Source organism: Bidens hawaiensis, unplaced genomic scaffold (genome assembly GCF_021521415.1).
Source record: "Bidens hawaiensis isolate Kalapana, Puna unplaced genomic scaffold, B.hawaiensis_p1.1 tig00001032_1, whole genome shotgun sequence".
In the NCBI taxonomy this organism is placed as follows: domain Eukaryota; kingdom Viridiplantae; phylum Streptophyta; class Magnoliopsida; order Asterales; family Asteraceae; genus Bidens; species Bidens hawaiensis.
In genome coordinates, this window is record NW_027491060.1 from 4774004 (window position 1) to 4793708 (window position 19705).

Genomic DNA, 19705 nt, shown 5'->3' on the forward strand with positions numbered 1-19705 from the left:
AAAACCACTATCAATGGTCCAGTCTATCAATTATTTTTGTCTCAATGTACCTCCGTTAAAAACACTTAGGGCGTGTTCGTTTTACGGAATTTTTTTAATGAAATTAGAATTGGAATTTAAAAGGAATTGAATGTTTGAAAATCCCTATCATATGTTTGGTTGGTTAATATGTTATTGGAATTGGAATCTTCTCCATTCTATTTATCCCCCCTTCAATCTACTAACATATAAATAATAAAATAACAAAAAAAATGATAATTTAAAAAATCTAAAAATATAAATATCAGAAAATTAATTAAAAAATCAAATATTTATTTAAAAATCAAACAAAAAAATAATAAAAAAAACTAAATATATATTAAATATTTATAAAAAAATAAAAAAATATTAAACTAAAAAAGTATTAAACAAGAATTCAAAGGCAAAACAAAAATTAATAATAACTATAATTATAATAATATATGTGACGGCTGAGTAGTTGTTTGATAATAATAATAATAAGAGAAAATTCTCAAAATGATTCAAAAGTGGAGAGAGGAAAAAAATTGATCCTAATTAAGTCAAGATTCCCAAAACAATCCAAGAAATATGTACTGAGGCGACGAGTTGGGAAAATAAATGATGATATTTTTTAACCAATCAAAAGGTGACATGTGTAAAGGTTCTGATACACCAGATGAGATTTTTAAAAATCTCGTCTGTTCCGTCCCTATTTTTAACTTAATTAACTTTTTAAAAAACTGTCTCTCCAGACGGTTTTTATGTTTCTCGTCTGGTCTGTTCATATTAATTATTTCTTGAGATTTAAGCTTTTTTAATTTCGTCATGATTGAATTTCGTCTTCCAAGTTCATATTTAAAAGTTTCTTATCTAGAGGCTATAAAAGTTTAAATATCGTCTGGACCGATAGGATTTTTCGTATTCCATCTTAACCCACAATGTCTTTTATTATTCCGTCTAATTTGACGGTATTTTTAAGGGAAAATTCCTAATCTAGCCTCTTTTAGAGAGAGAAAGCCCCAAATAACCCTAAAATTAGTCAATATCCCAAAATGGCCCAAGAAATATGGCATGGGGCGATACATTGGGGTTCGTTCTGACGAAATTTATTAACCACTGAAATGGTGACACTTGTATACAATATTATCTCGGCAATCCAAATTTTCAAAAACACTGAGGGAAGAGTTCATGTTTGTGCCAAAATATTTTTAACAAAAGACAGTCTCCCCAGGCAGTTTCCTACATGATCAGTTCAAGTTTTTAATTTCTTGAAATATGTTCTTTGAAATTCAGTCTTCCTAGACGCATTTCAAACGAATTTGTACCAAGGAGACGAGATTTATTAGTTTTTCTTTTAAGATGAAATCTCGTTCACACCGACCATTTTTATTCATTTTCCGTCCACACCGACAATATTTTAGTAAAAACCATCGACGCCGACATTATTATATATTATATAAAATTCCTTATTGTTTATTTTTTCTTATAAATAGATCACCTTCTTCTTCATCCTTCAATCCATTAGCTATTGATTCATGGAATATGATAATGTGGTGGTTTGTTATGGTGGTAAATGGCAAAATATTAACGAAAGTTGTGACTATGTTCCAATAAATTGTGAACGGGAAGGTGTTAGGCTTGCTTTAAACATCAACCATTCCAAGATACAGGTTGAGATTAAGAAGAATAAGAAGAACAAATACAATTATAAAAAGGTAAATTTGGACAAACCAGGAACGAAAACAATTAATATCGTCTCTTTAGAACAAATTTGTTGAATATGAATGGAACAAATTTCAATAATTTAAAATTTTGGACTGACCCGATTGAAAACCAATAAATCTTGTCTCCTTGGAACAAGAATGTATGAAATGTGCCTGAAAAGAACATATTCAAGAAGTTAAATAGTTGGACGGACCAGGAAGGAAACTAATAAATCTCGTCTCCTTGGAACAAATTCGTTTAAAATGCGTCTGTGAAGACTAAATTTCAAGGAACATATTTCAAGAAATTAAAAACTTTGACGGATCAGGTAGAAAATATCAAAGATCGCCTGGGGTGACTGTCTTTTGTTAAAACTATCTAGGCACAAACATGAGCTCTTCCCTCAATGTTTTTGAAAATTTGGACTGCCAAGATAATATTGTATACAAGTGTCACTGTTTTAGTGGTTAATAAATCTCGTCGGAACGAACCCCAATGTGTCGTCCTAAGCCATATTTCTTAGGTTATTTTGGGAATTCAACTAATTTTAGGGGTATTTGGACTCTCTCTCCTAAAAGGGACTAAATTAGGAATTTTCCCTATTTTTAATTATGTTTTAGATAGACCCCACTTTATCATTCACACAACATACTTGCAGAAACATTAAATATTTTGGTTCCACTTGTGTACCCATTCCTCACATAACTGAACAACTGCTTGTGTTCTCATCACTAAACATATATGCAGCCTGATTCTCACCACCACCAACACCACTGCCGACACCAGTATAATAATAGTGGTAGTTTTGAGGTTGAGGGACATGATCATAATTATAATAGTACCCGGTAGCCGGTGGAGTGATCGGAGTCCTATTGTACATCATCTGAGGCTGCCTGTTCTGCATATTGACGCAGCCGAGTTGTTGTTGTACATTGGTCCTCCATTGTTCATATTATGCATATTCATCATGGCTGCTGCAGCTTGTGATGGATTAAGCAAAATTAATATTACCACCACCACCACCACCACCACCATGTTTTAGGTAGACCCCACTTTCCTAAATTAAAACATAATTAAAAATACCGTCGGATTAGACGGAATAATAAAAGACATTGTCGGTAAAGATGGAATACGAAAAATCCTATCGGTCCAGACGATATTTAAACTTTTATAACCTCCAGATAAGAAACTTTGGAATATGAACTTGGAAGACGAAATTCAATCAAAATGCGTCTACCAAGACGAAATTAAAAAAGCTCAAATCTCAAGAAATAATTAATATGAACATACCAGACGAGAAATATAAAAAAATCGTCTGAAGAGACGGTTTTTTAAAAAGTTAATTAAGTTAAAAATAGGGACCGAATAGACGAGATTTTTAAAAATCTCGTTCAGAACCTTTACACATGTCACCTTTTGATTGGTTAAAAAATCTCGTCGTTTATTTTCTCAACTCGTCGCCTCAGTACATATTTCTTGGATTGTCTTGGGAATCTTGACTTAATTAGGATCAAATTTTTTCTCTCTCTCCATTTTTTGATCATTATGGGAATTTTCTCTAATAATAATAATAATAAGGGATAATTCCCAAAATGATCCAAAAGAGGAGAGAGAAAAAAAAAGATCCTAAATGGGTCCACATTCCCAAAGTAACCCATAAAATATGTACTAAACAGACGCTTTGGGAAAATAAACGACGAGATTTGTAATACACTCAAAAGTTGACACGTGTAAAGGTTCTGACACACCATACGAGATTTTTTCTGTTCCAACCATATTTTTAACTAAATCCACTTTTTAAAAAACAGTCCACCAAGACTGTTTAATAATGTTTCTTCTCTGGCTAGTCCATATTTTCTTTTTCTTGAGATTTGAGCTTTTTTAATTTCGTCTTGGTAGACGCATTTACATTGAATTTGTACCAAAGAGTTCATATTCTCAAGTTTTCTTTTTATAAGTTTTAAGAGTTTTAATATTGTCTCGTCCGATAGGATTATTAGTATTCCGTCTTGACAGACAATATTTTTGATTATTCCGTCTACTCCGACTATATTTTTAATAAAGTTTTATGTGACCCCACTTTCATAAATTAAAATATTAATAAAGAAATAAGTATTGATCTTCTTCCTTGTTCTTAATGTTCTTCCATATTCTTCATGTTCTTCGAATTTATCTTCAAACTTCTGTATTTATCTTGTTAGTCTTCAGCCTTCATAAACTCCCGAAGAGGGCCGGACGAATCATCTTCGAGCAAGGTACGGAACTGAACAATGTATTCATCATCACACGTGGAGATTATGTTACCGCTGTAGTAAGAACCCAAAAACCCGGGACCCAAATCCGCAACCTCAACTTGATCTCCTCTTTTATACTTCATTTTGTATGAAATGTTAATGATGATGGATCGGATACAAGATAAACAAGAAGAAGATATAGGAATAATGTTATGAGATTTGAACTTAAAAGATAAGAAAACTTGAGAATATGAACTCTTTGGTATAAATTCAATGTAAATGCGTCTACCAAGACGAAATTAAAAAAGCTCAAATCTCAAGAAAAAGAAAATATGGACTGGTCGGAGAAGAAACATTATTAAACAATCTTGGTGGACTGTTTTTAAAAAGTGGATTTAGTTAAAAATATGGTCGTGTGTCAGAACCTTTACACGTGTCAACTTTTGAGTGGATTACAAATCTCGTCGTTTATTTTCCCAAAACGTCTGGTCAGTACATATTTCATGGGTTACTTTGGGAATGTGGACCCACTTAGGATCTTTTTTTTTTCCTCTCTCTCCTCTTTTAGATCATTTTGGGAATTATCCCTAATAATAATATTATAATAACCCAAATCGTTAAGATAATAATTACAATAATTTAAATAGCTTAAAATAATAATAATACTTGATAATATAAATTAATTATTAATTTGGAGGATAACGTTGTGATCTTTTAGTTTAAAAAAAAAAAAAAAAAAAGAAAATAAATAAATAAAGACAATAATAGAGATAAATATGCAAAAATCAATCAATAGATAAAACTCAAACACTTTCACATGCATCAAACGAATTCCCAGAGAAAAATGGGATTTCAATCCCTTATCGGCTACAAAAATCTCGATCGATTACGACGCCAGTAACCTCTCATAAGATGTCACGAAGCCCACATATCGCATCTATATAATATCTTTGCTTTCCGTTCGACCTCCCATTCCAATTTCGCCGGAGAACCGCCATCTTCACCCTTCTCCACTTAAATCACCGCTGCCGTCTTCCGTTGTCACTATAGACAGGCATCGCCTCCACCGTTGTTGGTTACTGGGAGGCCGCCACCATCACCTTCTGTTGTGCGTGCCTATTACCGAAGGGAGTCATCGCCACGGAAGCCACTGTCTTATTCCTGATAATTGTTATCGCTCATCCGCCGAGGTACCGAACACGTTCTCTATTTCTATTTCGTCTATGTTTTTAACCTTAGCCAATAACCTTGTGATCGTTGATCTATTTCCGCAATGTAAAACCTTGTTTAATTAGAAGATTTTGTTTAAAACCAAAATTTAAAATACATACAAAGTTCCATGCATGTTGTAAGTGCTCATGCATGTTTTGTGTATAGCCTGTTCGTTATACATATATATACATATATAATTGATATCTAGAGTTAAATATGAAAGCATAATGTAACTAATATGAATTTTCTTTCCTTTATGAATCTGGTATGTATAACCAGTAACCAAACTTATGAATTTAAGTTAGGAATTATTAAGTATATAAAGAGTTTTGTTGGTTTTAATAAGAAGTTGAAGTTAGTTTCGTTCCTATATAATGAGCAAAAAGGTTTAGTGATTCATAATATATTTAAAGCTCAAACGTTTTTGGATAATTACTAAAATGATCTTATGACAGCGTGTTTAAATAATAAATTGTGAATTTTAGAAGGCATATGTCGTGGGCGGAAATCAACGAATCAACCCATGTAAATCAAATTCGTGTATCTAAATAATAAAATTGTAAATAAACCGTAGGTACTCATAATTGTTGAAGACAAGCCAACTTGTTTACTTTTGCTTAATACATAAGGTACGGTTTCCGTCTTTGTTTCCTCTTAGTATTATTTATATTCCGTTACTTCGTAGTACGGTTTCTGTTTTCGTTTACTCATAGTATTGGTTCTAGTCCATTTTATATTCGATGTCCGTCACTTCGTAGTGCGGATTTTTGTTATCTAGTTCGGTTTATTCGTATGATATGGTTATATTAATTTTATAGCATGCAATAGGTTATATATATTTTGAATTCATTATTGCATGTTCCTGTTTAAATATCTTTTAGTTATACGACTTTAGTTCAGTACTCTGTTACCCGAGCATTTCTGACTTGTCGTTGTGGCGTCAACGACATGGCACTTATCGTGACAGTGCGTAATCAAAGTTCACGGCGTCTCTGAAAGTACTCATGTAGTACCTTGGCCACTTAGAGGCGTATAGATCGATCTTAGCTCCGACTCCTGACTCCTGACTCCTGACGTGGCACTTATCGTGACAGTGCGTAATCAAAGTTCACGGCGTCTCTGAAAGTACTCATGTAGTACCTTGGCCACTTAGAGGCGTATAGATCGATCTTAGCTCCGACTCCTGACTCCTGACTCCTGACTTCTGTTTGAGATGGAACAATGTGTGCACGCCACCCACACCGTCTCCTTGGTGCATGGACTAGCTAGCTGTGTACCCCTCTGTTTAGGCTCTGGGTGCTTCCGTATTACACGACCTATTTATTTTAACATCATCGTCGTGTATTTTAGTAATTATATTTTGTTTCGCTATATTTCTGGTCCGTTTTGATATGTGTATACGCATTTGGTTAAATTTGAGTATATTCAGATTACGTCCCGATCGTGTATCGGATTATGTTTCCCATCTAATTCTAGTTCGGTCTAAAACGTGGTTTTATATCCGCAATAGTTTCAGTTTTATTTCAGCATGTGTTTTGTCTTATGTATGCCTTTACCTGTACTATTGTTCTCTCCGTTACTGGGCAATTTTTGGCTCAGCCGTATTTTCTTGTTTGTGTCTGTCTTATTTGCTAACAGGTAATTCGGGAAATCGGGGAGATCAGTGATGAGAGAGAATAATGAAGTTCAAGCTTTTTAAAAGTTAATTCATTTTTGTTTAATAATATGACATAGGTTGCATTGATTTTTTGATGTATTTTGGATTGTGACTTTGATTTGATATCTATAATAGTAACACGCCAGCCCGTTCCGAGTCGGGGTGTTACAGTTATGGTATCAGAGCTAAGGCTCTTTCCTGTAGAAAACTTAAACCTTAAAATCAGACTTGTGAGATAATGGGTAGACGTTGGGTTAGGATTAATATTTCATATCAATCTTCGTGCCGATCATTTTGTGATTTTCTGTCTATTTTTTAGAGTACGTAAATCTCTGACTTTCCGGATTTCATTTAGTTGAATAAATTGTTCATGCTTACACTATACAAATATGGAAATGACTTTTGAAGACAACGTTTGACACAACTAAAAGGATCACGACTTTGACATAGCCCTCTATGCTCGATTCAGACTTTGCTACCATGCACGCCTCTCGACATTTTCCGAAATAATTATACATTTGAATAAACATCATTTCTTAATTAGCCTGTCGTCACGTCAATTTTTTTTTTTTTTTTTTTGTTATAAGCTAAGTCGTGTCTTTAAGGTGCATAATGGAAGGACAGTTAGGACACAATCGTAAGGTAAATTGACGATTATGGTCGCGAACGTAATCGTGAATTTACAGGTACGTATGTGTGCTACTAAAAAAAAAAATTTCACTATGCATATTAAGGTTTCTTTAATATTCAGATATGACATCATAAGTTTTCACTATTCCATACTATTGTTATGTGTCTTTTGTTATTTGTTTAAATAATAATACACGAGTTAAGAAATGTATAGTAACATTTAAAATGTGTTATTTGAATTTATATATACATTCAAGTCTTGGATTTTTGAAGTGTCTGATTGGTTATTTATAAGTCACATGTATCAACTATTTATTTTTCGCTTCTAATATTAACTAAACGTTTCTGTCAGGTGTCTTCAGTTATTTTCGTTTTTATTTACTAGTCATCGATTATATGATTATGTATTCAGATAAAATTTTATGTTTTCAGGTAAAAAGACCAAGTTTTATCAGTTACATGTTTTAGTTTACCAAATGCGTTACTAGTTTCATTCAAACATCACTATGGCTATAATAAAGTAATATGTTTAAGTTACGTTTTATCGCATAGTTATATGCCTATCAGTTAATAGTCTAGAGTTAGACATCATTTTCCGAAACACTAAAAATTAGTTTTCCTTTCTATCTCTTATATCAAGACACTTGTATTTTTCATGTTTAAAGTTTCACATATCTTATTTGAGAAGTTTAAGGTAATCTCACGTAGCAAAATAATAATAATAATAATAATAATAATAATAATAATAATAATAATAATAATAATAATAATAATAAATTTTCCTGCTTTGCCTGCACTTAGCAATTTCGAGGACGAAATTTTTTTTTAGGGTGGTAGAATTGTAATATACGGAATTTTGGAGTGAAAAAAAAAAAAAAAAAAAAAAAAACTTAATAAATGATGAGTAACTGAAAATTTGTTAATCTGAACATATATTTTTCATATAATAGTAGTAATAATAAATTTTAATTTGTGCATATTGTCAATAGCTAGTATTTGAACGTATTGTGATATTTGATTTATGAATAAAAAAAAATATATGTATGAATAATTATCCAAATCCTTGGAACCAAGCTTAATCCTATTTTTGCTAGATGTATATATTTTGAATGACCCTTATCCCTTCCAACTTATTTACGTAAGCTACAACTAACAACCTACAAATTCTTTGGAATGAATCTCTTGTTGATCAAGTTTCCTTTTGTCAAAATTCTCTAAAATCCTCAACTCCTAAAACATAACCATTCTAGGGCTTCCATGCGACGTCACTGCTCGCCATCCTTCTCCGGTTCCGTTGCGTTGCCGCCAAAGCTTCATCTCGGTTATGTGTTTTCTGGCCAACCATCCCAAACCGATAGTATGCAACACCTGACTCCCTAGCAATCCGATTTGTTTCTGTTTTGCCAAATTAGTTTCAAGTCCCGAAGACATACGCCACACCACCACCGCCGCGTATCGTGTACCGCTATTGTCATCTCTTTATCTCAACTCCGATTTCTTTCCGATTCGCATCAGGTAACAAGAATTATCCTGCTTTACTCTTTCAATCCTTGTTCAACAAAATACTGATCCGAACAATCATTAATGTGTTTCGACTGCATGTACAACTTAGTTTATGCTTGGAGAACCATCTCGTTTTCGCGCATTGCCAACTTTGTTCGTCAATAGAGGTAGTCGTCCACTCCCTCTCTTCTGGTTGGCTTGTCTAATTAAGTTGTTCGAATACGCCTATGATTCGTTGACTTGTTCCGGCAACGAAAACGTTGTTTAAATAGAATCTGTACTTGAACTTTTATTATAATTATCACCCATTACACGTTGTTACCTATCCGCTCCATCTGATTCGCGAGGATTTATCTGTTGAAGAAGAACCTGAAGCTATTCTTGATCGTCAAGAACGCATTATGCGCAAGAAAACTATTCCATTCGTTAAGATTCTTTGGAAGAACCATTCTGAACGAGAAGCTACATGGGAGATGGAGGATACACGTTCCCAATATCCGTATTTATTTCCGTTTTAGCACTTGGTGATTTCAGTTTGAATGGTTTTGATTTCATATGAATTCTGTTTTATATGTCCCAATATTTGTTTCTGAGACTTTGCAATTGTCATGTCTGAATTTATGAAAGTTTTAAGTTTGTTTCGTTTCCGTGATATCCGAAAGTATGTGTCACCGTCTTACAATTTCGAGGACGAAATTTTTTTTTTAGGGGAGTATAATTATAATAACCCAAATCGTTAAGATAATAATTACAATAATTTAAATAGCTTAAAATAATAATAATACTTGATAATATAAATTAATTATTAATTTGGAGGATAACGTTGTGATCTTTTAGTTTAAAAAAAAAAAAAAAAAAAGAAAATAAATAAATAAAGACAATAATAGAGATAAATATGCAAAAATCAATCAATAGATAAAACTCAAACACTTTCACATGCATCAAACGAATTCCCAGAGAAAAATGGGATTTCAATCCCTTATCGGCTACAAAAATCTCGATCGATTACGACGCCAGTAACCTCTCATAAGATGTCACGAAGCCCACATATCGCATCTATATAATATCTTTGCTTTCCGTTCGACCTCCCATTCCAATTTCGCCGGAGAACCGCCATCTTCACCCTTCTCCACTTAAATCACCGCTGCCGTCTTCCGTTGTCACTATAGACAGGCATCGCCTCCACCGTTGTTGGTTACTGGGAGGCCGCCACCATCACCTTCTGTTGTGCGTGCCTATTACCGAAGGGAGTCATCGCCACGGAAGCCACTGTCTTATTCCTGATAATTGTTATCGCTCATCCGCCGAGGTACCGAACACGTTCTCTATTTCTATTTCGTCTATGTTTTTAACCTTAGCCAATAACCTTGTGATCGTTGATCTATTTCCGCAATGTAAAACCTTGTTTAATTAGAAGATTTTGTTTAAAACCAAAATTTAAAATACATACAAAGTTCCATGCATGTTGTAAGTGCTCATGCATGTTTTGTGTATAGCCTGTTCGTTATACATATATATACATATATAATTGATATCTAGAGTTAAATATGAAAGCATAATGTAACTAATATGAATTTTCTTTCCTTTATGAATCTGGTATGTATAACCAGTAACCAAACTTATGAATTTAAGTTAGGAATTATTAAGTATATAAAGAGTTTTGTTGGTTTTAATAAGAAGTTGAAGTTAGTTTCGTTCCTATATAATGAGCAAAAAGGTTTAGTGATTCATAATATATTTAAAGCTCAAACGTTTTTGGATAATTACTAAAATGATCTTATGACAGCGTGTTTAAATAATAAATTGTGAATTTTAGAAGGCATATGTCGTGGGCGGAAATCAACGAATCAACCCATGTAAATCAAATTCGTGTATCTAAATAATAAAATTGTAAATAAACCGTAGGTACTCATAATTGTTGAAGACAAGCCAACTTGTTTACTTTTGCTTAATACATAAGGTACGGTTTCCGTCTTTGTTTCCTCTTAGTATTATTTATATTCCGTTACTTCGTAGTACGGTTTCTGTTTTCGTTTACTCATAGTATTGGTTCTAGTCCATTTTATATTCGATGTCCGTCACTTCGTAGTGCGGATTTTTGTTATCTAGTTCGGTTTATTCGTATGATATGGTTATATTAATTTTATAGCATGCAATAGGTTATATATATTTTGAATTCATTATTGCATGTTCCTGTTTAAATATCTTTTAGTTATACGACTTTAGTTCAGTACTCTGTTACCCGAGCATTTCTGACTTGTCGTTGTGGCGTCAACGACATGGCACTTATCGTGACAGTGCGTAATCAAAGTTCACGGCGTCTCTGAAAGTACTCATGTAGTACCTTGGCCACTTAGAGGCGTATAGATCGATCTTAGCTCCGACTCCTGACTCCTGACTCCTGACGTGGCACTTATCGTGACAGTGCGTAATCAAAGTTCACGGCGTCTCTGAAAGTACTCATGTAGTACCTTGGCCACTTAGAGGCGTATAGATCGATCTTAGCTCCGACTCCTGACTCCTGACTCCTGACTTCTGTTTGAGATGGAACAATGTGTGCACGCCACCCACACCGTCTCCTTGGTGCATGGACTAGCTAGCTGTGTACCCCTCTGTTTAGGCTCTGGGTGCTTCCGTATTACACGACCTATTTATTTTAACATCATCGTCGTGTATTTTAGTAATTATATTTTGTTTCGCTATATTTCTGGTCCGTTTTGATATGTGTATACGCATTTGGTTAAATTTGAGTATATTCAGATTACGTCCCGATCGTGTATCGGATTATGTTTCCCATCTAATTCTAGTTCGGTCTAAAACGTGGTTTTATATCCGCAATAGTTTCAGTTTTATTTCAGCATGTGTTTTGTCTTATGTATGCCTTTACCTGTACTATTGTTCTCTCCGTTACTGGGCAATTTTTGGCTCAGCCGTATTTTCTTGTTTGTGTCTGTCTTATTTGCTAACAGGTAATTCGGGAAATCGGGGAGATCAGTGATGAGAGAGAATAATGAAGTTCAAGCTTTTTAAAAGTTAATTCATTTTTGTTTAATAATATGACATAGGTTGCATTGATTTTTTGATGTATTTTGGATTGTGACTTTGATTTGATATCTATAATAGTAACACGCCAGCCCGTTCCGAGTCGGGGTGTTACAAATATAATAATAATATATGCTTCATCTTCACTATTATTGTTGTAACTAAACACACATACAAAACCCTAACTAGTGGTGGAGATCGTTGATGGAGAAGAACGACGGTGGAGCTAGGTAGACGAGTAGGACGGCGGTGGAGGTAGACGAACATGACGGTGGTTCACGGCGGTAGAGAACGGCGGTGGAGGTAGACGAGCATGACGGTGGTTCACGAAGGTAGAGAACGGCGGTGGAGCATGGTGGTAGAGAGAGACGGTGGAACAGAGAGTCAATGGTAGTGGACTGGTGAAGATGATAATATGAAAGAGCTACTTGGGTTAGAGTTTAAAACATTCCTTAACATTCCTTCCAAAACTGGTGGGATTTTAAAATCCTATGAAAATGAGATTTGATGGGATTCTCTTTCCATTCCAATTCCGGTTAACAGAGAAACGAACACAGGAATCTGTGGGATTTACAATCCCATTCCATCCAATTCCGTCGAATTCCGCAAAACGAACAGGCCCTTAATGTCGTTAAGATTTTTTCCAAGTTTCAATCCGATGTTATATGACTTTTGATTGGAAGAAGAATACGAGTCAAATAATGTAAAACTTAGAATCATCGTTTCAATATAAGTTTTAAATCAATCGACTCGTATCTTTATTCAGATCAAAAGCCCTAAAACATCGGATTGAAACTCGGAAAAAAAAACTTACAAACGCTAAGTGTTTTTTAACGAAGGTCCACTGAGACAACAAAAAAAGGTGAAAGGTTGGACCATTAGTAGCTATTTTTAAATGTGAGATTATTATCGATCAATACACGAAAGGTGAAATTATTGAAAAAGACCGGTTGGGTAACGGATAAAAACATAGGCTTTTTACTGGGGTCTGTAAGTTTAGGTCAAACATGATGTATCATTTATAAAGGAAAATAAAACTTACAGTTTGGTTTAGATAAAAACAAACCATTCTAAATGTAAGCATATGTTGTGTGTTTGGTGATAATATAATATGACTGCATATGATATCATAGTGAACTTATGACTTGGTAATAATATTGTTGCTTACTGTGTTGTTGGATTAGTCTATTCAATTAGCACAATTTTAAATCTGTCTTCTGTTTTTCAAATAACTTGGAAAAAATATGTTTTGTTGTGATTTGGATTTTTGATGAAGGATGCTAAGAAAGTGACACATCAAGGTCAAGTTCTATACCTATTTCTGCACACATGGCCTATGGTTTTTCTATTATCACATTCCTTATATTTGATACAAATAGTCTATTCTAAATGTCATAAATTATAGAGTTTGTTTCAACAAACAAACTTCCAGTGGTGACAAACTTTTGTATGATGGAAGTACAAAAATTATTTATTTACTTGTTTCACATCAATAATACTTTATATTATGGATTTCAATCGTGTCTAGTTGAAGATTACTTTTTATTAGGGATGCCCATCGTATCTGGTTGGAGGATGACGGGTCTCACGTTTGCGGGTTAAATTGTCCAACATGAACACAATTCATATATTTATTCGTGTTGTACCTTGACAATGCACAATCCTATTTACTAGTTATTGATGTAGTTGAGTACTTGAAAGAATTTTGTAATTCATTATTAACATGTTACAATGTACTAAAATTCATTATCATGTTTCAGATTTGCCACTTGGTACAGGCACTAGATTTTTAGGAAAAAGGTGAAACTTGAACTAAGTTATATACGGAAGATTGGTCCAATACTCGTGCACATTTAGGTGCATTAAGAAGTGCTCTCAAGAACATCGACCCTCCCTAGCAAAAGCCGATAATAACCGAAGCCAAATCTGTAATGCTTTGTCTCAATTCTCAAAGATCCAATCCAGTAGAGATATTAGTGGATGGTTGGAGTCTTGAAAACATAGCATGGGCTAAATGGTGTTGTAGAATTATATCTTGTGCTTACTTTATTCTCCGGTTTAGGTAAATTGAATTGCCTGCTCCGGAGACAAATTCACCAGAGCCAACAAAAGATATAGCCATATGGCTTCTCTAATCTTCCTTCACATTAATTATGCAATAAAACCCGAAACAACAGATGGCATGCAGAAAAAAGGATATGACTCTTGATGGGAATCTTTCATCTAGAAGCTCGGCTGTAACAGGCAAGAAAACGAACCTTGGCCATTGCCTCATGAAGCATGCGCTTTTGGCTCTTTATCCAGTGCCGGATAAAAGAAGAGAAATCTGATTCTTTTGCTTTTTAGTCTACGAATATCGACTGTTGCTTACACTTCTGAAGCATTAAGTAGAATTATGCTCTTTCTCCAAACGAAAGGATGGGTTAAAGTGCCCTAGCAAGGGCTTTTGTTGTTGCGAATAATATATCTATCTATTCTTCCAACTGCACAAATTAATTTCTTGGTTATATGAAATTCACATACAGATAAAGAAAACATGACTGAAAATTCTGATATTTAAACATACCTGACTGTAAAAATTTCAAAAGGCCACCATAATCTCAGTTTTAAATTCTCATTATGTACTGGTATGTGTCTGCAGATAGTATACGAATCCATGTCTTCCAAAACAAACCGGAGAGCTTTAAACTTAAACAAGAGACCGTCTTCTGCTTTCACAGTTGGATTGACAAAATGCAGCAACCTATATACATTCTTATGCATGCAACCTTCCAACTATCTAATCGTCATTACAAGGAACGAATGAAGGACATGTTTTTAATTCAACAATTTCTTTTTTAACAGCAAAGGCTTGGACACCTGTGATCACCCTTAGCAAATGAATCACGCTTTCGCCCGATGAACATAACGCGATAACCCGGCCCATCTATCTAGGAGGAAACCCATAACCTGGAAAACCCCTTAGCTCAACCCGAAACAAATTGGTCCAGGCAAGACTCCAACCCACGACCTACCATAAGAAAAGTCACTGGGCTACCGCTATACCAATTGGTTTTTGGTTTCTAAGAGAGTTTGCATCACCAAAACATTATAGAATCAATAATCCTAGCTACTTGTATATACATATATAACAACATGTATATCATCCGAACAATGAATTAAAAACTTATTCAAGTAAAGGAAGGGTATACATACATACACATTACAAAAACTCTTCAAAACTATACCGAATGTCATTGAAGAAAATAACCGGACAAGAACAATGCAAAGAAAAACAAAAGACTACCGTAGATAAGAATCGCCTTCTGGCCCGAAGTCAGCGTGTTCCCGCCAAGCCCAAACTGCTGGTTCTGAGCAAAGCCGGCAATCTCCACACTCTTACTTGCAAAGAAGGTTTTGGCAGCACCACACGTGGGACACCTCCAATCGTCTGGGACTTTATCGAACGGCAACCCGGGGGGTATCGGGTAAGACGGGTCACCCGCAGCCTCATTGTACAAGTACCCACATGACCGGCACTCGTAGATTCCGGTGTTTAAGACTGCGAACTTCTCCTCTAGCCTACGTGGATCAAATTGTTCTGTTTCTGTTGTTGATTCGGGTATGTCTTCTTTGGAGACATCGGTGGATTTAGTGATGATGAGTTGGAGTTGGAGTTTGTGTTTGTGGAAGGTGTGTGGTTTGAAAGGATGAAAGGTGTTGGTGGTGGTGATATGGGGTGGTTTGGATTTGAGAGGATTGGAAGGTTGAGTGAGGCGAAATGTGGCCGATGCTGCGGAAGCCATTGGTGATCGACCGGTGATGGTGAGCTTGAACTGAGCTAAAGTAGTTAATGGTCTGAGTAGATGATGGATGATGAAATGTGGGATTGGTGGATAAGAGATAGTAGATGGATATGATGTGCGGTTGGTGATTGGATAAGACCGTTTAAACTATCATTAGCTTACAACATTAACAGGTTCTGGAGAATAAGTATCGGGTTTGAGAGAATATGCTTAATCGATATCAACCAGGTTATTGATGCGTGCATTACACGGCCGAAAATATAAAAATGTCAATTAAATATATATGTTTGTATATTGTTAAATCGTAAAGTATGTATTTCTTAATCAGCAGATTATTTTACATAAAGTAATTTATATATATTATAGGCATAAAAAGTTATAACAATAATATTAATATGATTTAACAATTGAACCCATCATTTGTTAGTAGATTTTTTAGTAGGTGAATAATATGAAATAACCGTTACTGTTACTTTAAGTTAACAATTAACATTTACTTTTAAAGCACATGAAATTACAAGTAATTAAAGTCATTAAAAATTTAATACAATAAAAAAAAACATTAATACACATTCATAATACAAAACAAAATAATAATAACATGAAGTGACATTTCACTACCTTTTTAAACAATTCACCATCTTTATATTTAATATAAAAAATAATACCGGTACGGTACCGAGTCGGTATCAAGTTTTTAATTTTTGGTATCGGTATGATTCGATACGGTACCAGCATTTCTCGAATTTTGCACGACATATTGGTACCGAACCGAATATTTCGGTACCAGTACCTTCCCGAGCTCATCCCTAACTTATAGTGAGTTGGTTATTATAGGCGAACGTCTGTAGTACAATATTTCGGTACCAGTGCCTTCCCGCTGCTTCCTTCCGTCTAGCAACCACACAACTCACAAGTGTGTTGAGATATAAATCATATAATCCAAAATGCAATGGTTGTGTAACATGTTATATAGCCCTTGTTAATTGTTATATCCAAACTGAAATATGTGATTCGCTGGGGAATTTAATTTTGTCAAAAGATGTGAGAATTGAATGAATAAGCTTAACTTGTTCAACTACCATCCAATGACAAAGACTGATGCACTTGTTAATATTATGAATACAAAATACAACACATAATCAGCACAAACAAACAATTCCAAAACACATTCCACTATACGATAAGAACCAGACCAGGACTTGTTTGTAAGTTACCATGTAAAACAGAATTCTAGGAGAAATAAAAGCAGAAAATCAATGTTTGGTTCGATTCTAAGGGGCAGTAAAACCAGAATCAACAATTGCATCCTGTAATCAGCGAACGACCCTGCAACAATTTCGATTACCAGAAACAAAAACTACTACACAGTATCATGACTTTAATAAACTCGACAATCTGATTACTAATCAGTTCCTTCAAAAACAGACTCGGTTAGGAGCTAACTAATCATATTTTTAAAGAAAACATCCATCCATCATTTTGACAACTACAAGTCTACAACCAAATGTCCAATACTAAAAAACAGGAGATAGCATTCACAAACAAAGTCCATATTTCACCTCTACTGCTGCTGTGTAAATCTCACTTCATTTCATCCAAGCTAACAACCATGCCTGCAAAGGGTAAGTCATATCTCCCCAAGATATATCTGTTTATCACTGCTGCAAGATCCTATGATAGGCTCGGTGGGGTGGAAGACACATTCGTTGACAGACCCAGTGTGGCCAGGAAGCTTATACAGGATGCGTCTTGAAGTGGTGTCCCAAATATAAACCATCCTATCAGAACTACCAGCGGTAACCTTGCTCCCATCAGGCGACCAGCTACACTTTAGAAGGTTCTGCTCCACATTGTGCTGGTGTCCCTCCAATATCTTCACACAACGATTCTGTGGGGCGTATGGACGCATGTCCCATATACGAAGAGTGCAGTCCATCGCATTGGTAAGGAGGTATGAGCCGTCAGGGCTCAGCTGCATGCCCGTTATCATGTTCTGATGGCCTTCAAGTGTCACGGTAACCTCGTTTCTTCGAAGATCCCACACTTTGACAACATTGTCAATTCCACCGCTGTATATCTTGTCTGAAGCATCGGAAAAGGCGACAGCGATGATCTGGTATTTATCTGGAAAGGTCTGGATGGCACCCCTTTGACGCAGGTCCCAGAGCTTAGCAGTGCCGTCATCAGATCCACTGACAACAAGAGGTGGACCCCTCCTAGAAGGGGAGCATGAGTTGACAAAAGAGGAGTGCTCTGCCATCTTCTTTATCTGCTTCCCTGTCTCTACATCCCATGCCCTCAATGTCTTGTCTGGACTGGCTGAGATTATCTGGGACCCATCAGCCGTCCACTGTAGATCCAACACAGCATTCTTGTGGCCTTTGAGAACCATGTAGTTCTTGCATTCACCGGTTACATGCCAAAGGAAGATTTCTCGGTCATGAGACCCAGAGGCAATCACGGTTCCTGCTGGATTGAACTTCATGGTATAGATGGCACTCTGATGACCAGTCAGCAACATGATAGGTGACAACAAACTTGATGTTCTCTGTTTACCGTTTCGATTCATGTTCTGGTGGCCACTATACGGTGATATATCCATTGGGCGGACACCCATAACAGACAAGGCCCCTTCACCTGCTTGCATTTTGGCTAGTTTGATAATAGAAACAACTGAAAAGTACAAATATAAGCCATGTCAGTATCATCATTTTGAACTTGCAATGAAGAAAAATGAAAGCTTAAACATGTAATGAAGCTACAAGCAGAGGGCATCCGGTTGACCGACTTTACTTTTAGAAGCCTCCTATATACTACAACACGGCACAAAAATTATTGTTACAAGGTCCTATTAGTCCAGGAAACTCGGAAATAGTTGAAGATAATGCCAGTCAACCGAATATAATCCTAAATGGACTTCCTCCTGGCACATTCCACAAGTATTTGGTTGAAAATTTTCTCCCAAATTCAACGAGAGTCCGATACATATCAGTTACAAGTGTGTTATACATAGAAGGAAGTATTGGTAACACTTAACAATTAACAGAAATCTTGAAATTTAGCTGATAGAACACATACAAACTAATTAACGATGTTAGACTGCATAGCATAACCTAATTAACTTGGCATTCAGAGACTGTAATAATAATAATAATCTTAAGAAAACAATGAATCCTATCAAACAAACGCACCGAAAGGAAAGTAAGCTGTAGCTGCGAGCGAGAGTGGTTAAATGAATCTCTGTAACTTTGATTGAATCGATCGACAGAGGTGAAGAGAAAACCAAACCAAAGCAAGAGCAGTGACGAAGTAACCGGCAAAGTCGGAAGCTTCCAAAGTCTGGTTGATGATGATGATAATTCAGCCCTAATTTCGATTTGTTAAAAAGTATTTGGCTTAAAATAAATATAAGTGGTGGGCTAAAAATACATTCGTATGAATTTGGGTGGGAGCAAAATGTAAAATATTGGCTAAATAAATTATTATTTAGAGTTAAGTAATGTGTTTTGCTTATGTTCTTTATTTTTTAGTCCAAAAGTTTTTGTATGTTTTTAGCCCGCACGTTACAGTTGCGAATCGAATATCATGTGAAACAAAAAAAACCAGCACGTTACAGTTGTGAACCGAGGCAAATTCGGTTAGTATCGAAAGTACAAGCATAAATTGGTAAACACGAATTAGTAAGCCAAAATATCATATTTTAAATGCGTGATATCAAACGTCAAAACACAAATATATAGGTACATTTGATGTTGTTGTACCAAATCTAAATAAAAAGTACATGAATAGTATGGTTTTATCAAATAGTGTGATTTTGTAAAACAAAAGCAATTTACAATTAACAGATTTTAATTGCTATTTATATATGTTTTTTACTAGGGGTTATTGATTATTTCAATTATATATTAAACGATTAAAATCATCCAGTGTTCTTG

The 19705-nt window shown here is 35.1% G+C and overlaps 2 pseudogenes across 2 annotated transcripts; both read right to left on the bottom strand.

Moving 5' to 3' along the window:
* Positions 1-15215: 15215 nt before the first annotated feature.
* LOC143552609 (uncharacterized) lies at positions 15216-15767 on the bottom strand (annotated as a pseudogene).
* A 1261-nt stretch (positions 15768-17028) lies between these two features.
* Positions 17029-19033, bottom strand: LOC143555700 (uncharacterized; annotated as a pseudogene). Of its 2 annotated transcripts, none has more exons than XR_013139252.1 (2): positions 18962-19033; positions 17029-18443 (listed from the first exon to the last, which is right to left on the bottom strand). The product of XR_013139252.1 is annotated as an uncharacterized LOC143555700, transcript variant X2 (transcript). The 2 variants fall into 2 exon arrangements; XR_013139250.1 differs by having other exon boundaries at positions 17030-18450; positions 18990-19027.
* Positions 19034-19705: the final 672 nt, after the last annotated feature.